Here is a 9,718-nt window from a genome sequence, read left to right as displayed (position 1 = left end):
CCGCCCCCGGCGCTTCTCTCGTTTTTCACTTTAAAGCGTTGGGTCCCTTTTTCTTCTTTGCACAGAAGTCGCGCTCGGGCAGCCCGCGCGCTCGCAGCAGAAAGCAGGTCCAGGCGCTGGCGCCGGGGCCGCGGGGAGGAGGCGACTTCGCTCCCTGCGGCGGGCGCGGCCCGGGCGCCCAGAGCCTCTCGGGCCCGGAGAGCGGGCGGCGGCGGCCTCCCCGGAGCGGTAGGTAGGGCCGGGCGCGGGGACCGGGTGGCTGCGGGGCCGGGCAGGGTGAGCGCGGGGGTCGCGGCACTTGGGGGCCGAGTGGGTGGAAGCGGGGTCCGACACTGGGGACCTGGTGAGGGTCACGACTGGGAGCTGTAGGGGGGCTCGGGGAACGCAGCGCCCCCGCGGTGGCTCCGGGGAGTTTTTCTTTCGCCGCCGGTCCACGGACAGGGGCCGGGCGCCGCCCAGAGCCTCTGCAGAGGCTGCCGCTGCAGGCGCGGGCTGGTCGCGGCGGCTCCGGCTCCAACCTGCGGGGGCGGGACAGGTCAGGGGTCCCGGCGGCCGCGGCGCCCGTCGCGCCCAGGGTTGAGTCTTAGCAGCTGCACACAAGAAGAAGGGGCCTGGGGTGCACGGCGGCTCCCGCCTACTTCGAGGTGCCTGGGCGTCCCACGGCCTCCGTTTCCGCGACAGTCCCCGCGGCCGAGGCGGGGGCGCCGCTCTGCCCCTCCCGCTTGGCGAAGTTAGTTTCGCTTTTCCCGCTAGTCGGGGCCCGCATCTGCAGCGCGGCGGGACCGGCCCCCTCGGGGTTCCCCAGCCCGGCTCCCCGCGCTTCCCCCGGGGAGCCCGCCGGGCGGCGCCGCCCTCCCTGCCGCCTCGGAGCCGCCGCGGCTTCTCCCGGCAACTAGGGGAGAGTCGAGTGTTATGTCAGGAAATCGATTAAATCAGAAAAACCCGAGCAGCCTGGGTCCGTCGGTGGAACTGTGGGACGGGTCATCCCGCGCCCGGGGTGTGTGTGGGGACTTGGTGATTGTCCTGTTCAAGTTCAAGGTAAACGCTAACGGCCGCTTGGCCTGCGGGGAGAGGTGGCAAGTTGTGTGTATGTGCGAGTGTGGCGTGTGCCTGGGTGTACGATGTCTGTGTGAGTGTGTCTTTGTCTCTCTGACCCCATCTGTGTGGGTGTTCTGAGTGTGCGTCTGTGAAAATAAGTAAATGTGTGTGAGAGAGTATGTGTGCGTTTGAGGTGTTTCTCTGTGTGTGTCTGTGTGCCTGTGAGTGTGTGTGTGTGTGTGTGTGTGTGTGTGTCAGAGTGCACTTCTGTTCACGTGTCTGTGTGGGGTGAGTGTGAGTGTCTCAGCGCATCTGTGTGTGTGTGTTTCAGAGCTCATCTGTGTGTATCTTAGTGCATCTGTGAGTGAACGTGTGTGTGTCTGTGCATCTGTGTGAGTGTGTGTCTGTCTGACTGCATCTGTGTCTGTGTAGGGTGTGTGTGTGTCTCTGTGAGTGAATGTGTGTGTCCCGTCCATGGTCATCTAGCAGTGGAGCTGCTACCTCCTGACCTTGGTCTCTTGGTTCTCAAGTGGGCTGTGCTGGATGTGGGAAGCCCTGCTGGTGCCAGCTGAGGAGGCTGCAGGCGCCTCTCCCTCCCTCTTTTTCTCTGAAGATGAACTGCACGGTTTGGGGGTGAGTTGGCAGGGGCTGCTTCCTGAGTGAGTAATATTTAATTAAACACTCCAGCCGGTAGCACCAGAAACTGGTCATGAGTAGAGTTTTAACAGGTGTTGATGGTAAAAGCACCATCCCGGTGACTCAGGTTTGTCCTTGGAAGAATTCTCTCGTGAAGTAGGAGTGGGGAGGGGGTCCAGACCTCATCCCTGGTTGCTGGGTGTGAGGAGAACAGCCAGCAAGGAAGAGGGCAGGCTGCTCCTCCCTTCTCTGCCCCATGCCTTCCTGACACTCCCACTCTGGGTGGCTGGAAGTGCTGGGTTAAGTGTTAGGGGCATAGGCAGGCTTCTCCCCGGTGAGGAACTGAGCAGCTAGGAAAGCCCTATCCTGCCTGCAGGGCATCTATCTAAGCAACCCTCCTTTCCCAGCAGAGGCCCAGAGAGGGTAGCTGACTTACCCAAATTGCATAGCCAGGGCTATGGACCAAGTGTCCAGAATCCTAGCTATTGCCATTGGTTACTGTCCCCAGTGCTGAGGTCATGGGCTAGGCACTTCATGCCTCCCCAGCTGTAAAGTGATGGGCTGGATTAGATCATTTTAAGCACTCCTCTTGTTCTTTTAACTGCTTTTTCTTCTGCAGGGAATGCTTTTCCCAGTGGATGGAGAAAGTGTATATGTGTGTGGTGTGCGTGCATACATGTGGCGTGGCCTAATGCAATAACTTTACAAATCTTCCTTTTCTTTCCCAGGAAAAAGACAATAAAAGCAGTGTCACATTGACTTCAGTGGCTCTGACAGCCATGAGCAGGGACAGACTTGGCTTCAGGGAGCTTGGGGCTCTGGGGAGAGTCAGTGTGTTCTGGGGGTTCCGTGGCTCTTAAGAAGGAGTGGCCCTGCCAGGGGCCCTAAGTGATGTCACTTTGTAGCTGCACGAGGCTGCGTTCCTTGGGCTACTTCAGCAAGGCTGAAACCATGCTTCAGTGGGCTCCCCAGGGATGCCTTGTAAAACTAACGGCCCCTGTTATTAGCACAGATATTTAATTTCTCCAACAGAGGCCGGGGGTATCAGGCTGGGGGTCCAGCTGGTGGAGACTAGCGCTGCCCTCTGCTCATGAGGACGCTGGATGCTGTGCTCCCTGTGCTGTGCCTGGTCCCTAGCACCTACCTCTCCTCCCAGGTGAGCAGGGACTTGCCTGCTGATGCATTTTCACATTGAGCCAAACCTCTGATCTTTATGGTGTTCGCAAGTATAGTCTGGGAATTTCACACCAGCTCATCTCAGGAAATAGGTGGTGGCTGGTGTGCGTGAATCAGTGTATCTTTTTGTTACTGAAAATTTTGAGAATGAGCATCTGTATTAGGGCAAGTATAGGTGTGGCTTGGTCCACAGTTCTGTCCCCTGCAAGCCTGACCAACCAAATCCAGACTTAAAGGGACTTTGATTTTGGACTTTCAACCCAGTGCTCTCCGTTTTCCCAGTTATCTGATAGCATCCTTCTCGATCTAAGAATTAAAGTCCCACTCATAGCCAGGTGCCAGGCACTCTGCTGCTAAGTGCTTCATGGATGTTTTACCTTGTTTGATGATGAGAATAAATAATTAATAATAATAATAATGATAATAATAGAAGAAAAAAGTGTTATAGCATGTGCTCTGATCTGAGTCCTTGACACATTAACCCTTGTTTTCTTCCTAAGAACCCTGGGCAGCAAGCGGGTTCTCCTGCCATCCACCTTCTACTAAGGCTGGAATGGCCATGTGACTTGGCCAAGGTCTCATCACCGCTGAGCTGTAGCACAAATCTCCAACCCCAATTATGGTGCCCAAGCCCTTAACGGATACAGTAGGCCACCTTTATCACCTTAGCCTTCTCTTCAAGAAGCATATAAATTTTTTTAATGAAAATTTTATTGTTATGGAAAATTTCAAACGTACACTCAAGTTGAGAGAAGAGTATAAGGTCCCCTTAGCAGCTGCAAGTGTCAACACACCCACCCACACACGTGTACACACTCATGCTGCATTATTCTGAAGCCAATCTCAGATGTGATGTCTGGTCATCTGTAAGTACTTCCTAAAAAGCAATTAAGGGAAGTACCAAGTCTTCTCAAAGAAGTGGACTTAGACTCCACTGGATGGCAGGTCAGGATAAGCATACTCTTCCCGAATTGGAGTTGAGGGTCCTTCCTGGCTGTGACAAGGGAAAGACAGCTCATTGGCAATCTGTCTTGTTGCCCCCAACCTCCTTCCTGAAAGCTTTTGAAAAACTTCTTACTTGTTTTGTGTTTTAAAGGTTCTGTTTATTGCCCAATATTACCAAAAAAATGAGTCCGTTGCCCACGAGACAAAAGCATGTCACAGGCTCCTGGGCCTCCCAGGAGGAAAACCCTTCAAGGCACACCTCGGCTTTGCCCCCCGGGGGGTGGGGGCTGGCCTTGTGTAATGCAGGCTTGAGGAGCAGCGGATGTGGAAATGGTTTGTCACAACCGACCTAAACCCAAGCTTAACCGTCTTGAATTTACCATGCAGGCTGCTGGTAGTGGGGTGTGGGAGCATCTGTTGGGTGCCTCTGGGAAAATGGGGGCGGCATTGGGTGATTTGGGCCAAGGCTAAAGTCATGTGGGATGTAAATGCCACCCTGATAAGAATCTAGGATCTACCTGGTGACAAGGCCTCGCCAGCTTTGCCAGCTGTGCACAGCCCTTGCCAGACAGGCTGCTTATGGCCACACATAGCTGCTGATTCCACATTGGGGCCTCTGATTATTAAAACTGTTTCCTTGTGTTACATCTGTTTCCTGCCAGTTGGGACAGAGGCCAGCGGCATTTTCGAGGTGAAATCAGCAGGTTTGGTAACTAGTCGGACTTGGGTGTGAAGAAGGGTGAAGCATTGCAGATGTCTGTGAGGTTCCCTGGTAGTTTGGGGGTCCTAGTGGATGATAACCCCATAGAGACGGGTGGGGGCAAAGGGCATGGAGGTGCTGTGAACCTGTCCCAGGTGGAAATGGCCTATTCAGTGTGTCCAGGTGGCAGCTAGGCCTGGGGCTCAAGAGAGAGACCTGGGCGGAGGCAGACACTGTGGAACCTTCTTTCCAAGGGATTGATGCCATCAGCAGAAGAACATGAGATGAGGCGTGCCCAGGGGACGGAACCTTCATTCCAGGCATTTTCATCTAGAATCAAAGAGCCCGTTGCACGAGCGTCCTCAGGGCCCCCTGCCAGGGCCCCCCTGTTGAGGGAGAGCACACCTCTGACAAGAGGGGTGTGTGCTGGCGTCTCCATGGTGGGCGCTAGGGAAGGCTCTCTGGTTTATGGGTTTTATACTTTTCTGTCTCTTTTTTAATCATGGCAAAATACACATAACATCAAACTTACCCTCTTAACCATTTTTAAGTGTCAGTTCAGTGGTATTAAGGATATTCACATAGTTGTGCAACCGTCCCCACCACCCATCTCCAGAACTGTCTTCATCTCGAAAAATTGAAATTCTTTTAACACCCATCCCCTCACTCCAGCCCCTGGCAATCACCATCCTACTTTCTGTCTCTATGAATTTGAGGACTAGGGACCTCAGATAGGTGGACTCCTACAGGATTGCCCTCCTGTGACTGGCTCATTTCACTCAGCATGATGTCCTCAAGGTGCATCCGTGTTGTAGTGTGTGTCAGAATGTCCTTCCTTCTGAAGATTGAATAATATTCCATTATGTGGACGTACCACACTTTGTGTATTCATTCCTCCATCAATGGATACTTGGTCTCTGTTTTTTAATTGCACTCCTGAGTTACAGGCTCCAGGGAGGGGCCTCATCGTGTGCCTTTGGGGTGCTTGTGGGGATGCAGGGGGCTCTGATGGTGGACTTCTTGGGTTCCCACCCCACCTTGCTGTGACTGACTCAGCCTCTCAGGTCGCTCACTCGCAACCCCTCCAGCTGCTTGGAGATGAGCTGAGGCTGCTAGTGGGAGCTGGTGGGGCTGGGGAGGCCTCTCAGGGGAAGGAGCCCCAGGACTCTGGCTTCACGTGGCCACTGGGTCCCCCAAGAGCTGCTGTCAGGGTGAGAGGAGCGGCCCCCAGCTGCAGTCCAGCCTCTCATTCCCAGGTCAGCACACATGGATTCCACTTCCTCACTTTCCTGGCACTCTGGGCTTTCCCAGCAGCCCCTGGAGGCCACCATCCTAATTGCCAGTACTCACAGCACTTTTTAGTTCACCCACTCACCAGCTCTGCTGCTTTGGTGCTGTTGCTCCCCTTCCTGCTTAGAGAGCTCTTTCCACGCCCCCCACCCCCGGCCCCTGTGCTCCCTCCTGCTTCTCCTGAGCCTCCTGGCACCTCCTGCTTTGTCTCCCCCGGGGACCCTCCACCAGCCCCCCTCCGCCTTTCTCCTTATAGCTCTCTCAGCCCACCTGCCTATTCACGCGGTTGTCCCCCTCATAGTTCCAGTCACCGGCATGTTCATCCTGCTGACCCCAACTCTGTCTTCAACACGCACAGCCCCCACCCCCTGCCCTGCGTGTTTCGTGCTGACTAGTCCAGCACATTTCTGCCTTTAAGCCCTTCTCACTTAACTCTTAAAAACCAATCTCCTGTCTCCCCTCTTCTCAGACCTGCTTGCTCTTGTGGTGTTCCTGCCACAGCAGCCCTGCCTCCACCTTCCACCCCGTCACCCAAGCCAGACACACACTCACCCCCTTGAGGTGCCACGGGCAGCTGGCCGTTGTCCCACTGGACTGTGGGCTCCTGGAGAGCAGGACCAGGACACGTGGAGTTTGTTCATCACTGCGTCCTCAGGGCTCAGTGCACGCCATGGGTTCCTACTGAATACCCATCGGACAAGTGAGTGCAGACAAGGCTGGTAGCTGGGTGGTTCCGAACAGGGCTTGGAGAAGCCTAGACCTGAGCTCAGAGGCTGTGCTGGCATTTCCTGGCTGGGTGGCTTGGCCATAAGCTTCCCTTCATAGCCTCAGCCTGCCTGACCGAGCTGTGTGGCTGCCACCTCCCAGGGTGGCAGTGAAGGGAGGTGATGTACATCAGCACTGGCCCTGGTGCATAGCCCACGGTGTGCTGGCAGGGTGTGGCATTGCCCCCTTGGACTCTCCCTCACAGAACCTGGCTGCTCGGTTTTCATTTCATAGACCAGAATTTTCCCCATGACCCCATGAGAGGTCAGGAACTCCAAGATGAGGCTCCTCTCGTGAGTTGTTACTGGCCTGCTTGTAATTCTTTCTTTCAAACACTTATTGAGCACCTGCTATATACAGCCAATCTGCTGGGACTGAAGATACAAAGAATGGAGATGGGGGTCTTGCTCCATCTATGTCTTGTGGGAGAGACAGGTCCGTCTGTTTCTGGTAATGGCAGTATGCAGGGTGTTATGGGGATAGTGACAGGGAGAAGGTGGGGGAGGGAGGCAGGTGGGCATTCCTGGTGGAAGGATGGCAGATGTGGAAGGTGAGCATGGGCTAATGTGTGGCCAGAGTGGGGCTGAGTGAGGGCAGAGACGCAGGAGAGTGCCAGGTGATGGGCCTGCGGAGACAGGCCAGGCCACTGGAGGATGCTGTGTGGGGAGCTCTGACCTGTCCTCAGGGCAGCGGCTGAGGGCCTCTGGGGTGATTACTCGTTCCCTTGGACTTTCTACACTATGGACCCCTGCAGGGGGGTGGTTGGGTCCCTGGGCCTCCCTTGGGGTGGCTGCTGTTTCGTGCAGCAGTTCGGTTAGCATGCCTTCACTATAAATAGCCTGGCTTTGACCCGGGAGAGCACTCTGGGCATGGCAGAGTTGGCGTGTGCGTGTCGGGGAGAACCCGTTCTCCTGCAGGATTAATTGGACGTATGGGGCCAGGGAGAGACAGAAGTGGCCCCAGGTTTGTAGGGAAATGATAGCGCCGCAGCAGAAATGGGATTAGTGGCTCCATGAGACTCTTAACTCCAGGTCTCTTAATATTCTTAATATGCTGACGTGCTCTGTGACACTGGCTAATTATGGTGTTTTTAAAAATTGAGGTGAATTCCACATAACATAAAATGAACCGCTTTAAAGTGAACAATTCAGTGGCAGTTAGTACAGTTGGCCCTCCATGTCCTCGGTTCCGCATCAGCAGATTCAACTGACGGCAAAATGAAGATTCGAAAAACGTGCACTGTGTAGTTAGGCCTCCAATGGTTGCGTCTGTACTGAACATGGATAGACTTTTTCTTGTCATCATTCCCTAAACAATACAGTGTGACAACGATTTACACAGCATTTACATTGTATTAAGTATTATAAGTAATCTAGAGATAAAGTATGTATATGGGAAGATGTGTGTAGGTTATATGCAAAAAGTACGTCATGTTATATATAAAAGGGCTTGAATATCTGTGGATTTTAGTATCCGCGAGGGGTCCTGGAACCAATGCCTTGCAGATACTGAGGGACGACTGGACATTCACAGTGTTGTGCAAACACATCTATCTAGTTCTAAAACATTTTCATCACCCCAAAAGGAAACCCTGTAAACTCTGTACCCATTCAGCAGTCACTCCCATGTGCCCCCCCACACCCGCCTCCCAGTCCCTGGGAACCACCAGTCTGCTTTCCGTCTCTACGGGTTTGCCGACTCTGGACATTTCCTATGAATGGAATCATCCACCCTGTGACCTTTTGTGCCTGGCTAGTGGCTAATTACGTTTGACATGGCAGATTGCAGTGTTTCCTAGAAGGAAGCTGGGTTTCCCTTCCTGACTCAGTTGGGGGCACTTGAAGGTAGGGAGAGCTAGACTGAGATCGTGTGTCTAAAATGTCCACCTAGAACCGAAGACACCTGCCTCTCTCATATCCAACGCCATGGAAGACCCAGCCCCTGTTGTCTTACAGCCGGTGATCTTTTTCATAGTTTTTAATTTTTTCCAGCAATCTTTTAAATGAGCACCTGGCAATGTCAACTCCCTTCTTGAAGACCATTGACAACAACCATTGCTCTTAGGGTAAAGTCCCAAACCTGTGACGTGGACTTTAGGGCATGACCTTGTCCCAAGCTCACTTTGTGCAGGACCCGCCCCCCTCTCCCCATCTCTCGCAGGGATGGCACATGTGTCCCCGCATGGACCAGCTCTGAGACTGGGGGTCTGTAACTTGCAGTGATCCTTCTCCCCGGACCACGCAGGGGTGGAGCTAAACATTTCCAGGATTGGTGTTTGACGGTGTGGCGATTTGGTGCCCCACTCAAGTCCTATTGGCCTGTCTAGGACCAGAGCGTCAGCTTCAGCCAGCCACGTTCTCTTCTCCTTTCCTCCCAGTGTTTTCTGCGTCCTGTCAGGTTGTGAAGGGGGTGGACTCTCTGTCTCATTTGAGGTGTGACCAAGAGCTTCCTGCGGGGCTCTGGGCAGTGATTGCCTGACCGGTGTCAACCAGCAGTTAAGCCGTTTGACCTCTGCCCGCCCTTGACTGGGTCACCAGCCCTCTAGCAGTGGATCCTGACACGGGGGCCCCCAGAGCCATGGTGCTATGACTGCAGGTCAGGCAACAGTTTATGGAAAGAAGACTGGTGTGTTGCCCCAGGCATCAGAGAAGACCTGAGCAGCCACCACCCTAGGGAACATTGGCCCCTTAGTCATTGGAGTCCCCTGACAACTTTTTCCTGCCTTTCCCCTCCCATTCTCAGGCTAACATTTAGTTCAGGGTTTCGACACCCATTTGCTCTGAGTATGATTCTGTTAGAAATTGTCTTAACCTTTATTGAATACCTACTGCGTGCCAGGCACTGTGCTTACTGCTGTGGATGGATTTCTAATCCTTCAAACAGCCATTGAGTTAGGTATTGCCTCCCCATTTATGGATGAGAAAAGTAAGCTTCAGAGGCGTTTTCTAAGTTGCCAGAGGCGACATGGCTACGTGGATGATGTAAAGTTGGCCTGATTCCACAGCCTCTGTTCTTTCTGCTATGACTATTGAACACACCGGCATCATTTATTGAGCACTGACTGTTTACCAGGCATGGCGCTGGAGGTGTGTGAAGCAGCAACCTAGGTCCTCGAGAGAGAGTCCGGGATCGAGCAGGTGGAGATGACAGGTGTGTGCAGGATACGTT

At 53.8% G+C, this 9,718-nt stretch overlaps 1 protein-coding gene across 2 annotated transcripts in view; it reads left to right on the top strand.

The window, feature by feature from the left end:
* Positions 1-42: 42 nt before the first annotated feature.
* The window catches only part of SPSB1 (splA/ryanodine receptor domain and SOCS box containing 1), a 64,854-nt gene continuing 55,178 nt past the window's right edge, over positions 43-9,718 (top strand). The window contains exon 1 of one of the 2 annotated variants that reach the window (XM_019639844.1): positions 43-228. The gene's annotated coding sequence lies outside the window, so the exon portion shown is untranslated. Of the gene's footprint in view, positions 233-9,718 lie in introns of both variants that reach the window. The other variant, XM_019639845.1, reaches the window with a different exon arrangement.

This window comes from Hipposideros armiger, unplaced genomic scaffold (genome assembly GCF_001890085.2).
Source record: "Hipposideros armiger isolate ML-2016 unplaced genomic scaffold, ASM189008v1 scaffold_46, whole genome shotgun sequence".
Lineage (NCBI taxonomy): Eukaryota > Metazoa > Chordata > Mammalia > Chiroptera > Hipposideridae > Hipposideros > Hipposideros armiger.
Note: the sequence above shows the minus strand (reverse complement) of the source record. Positions and strands in the feature narration are given on the sequence as shown.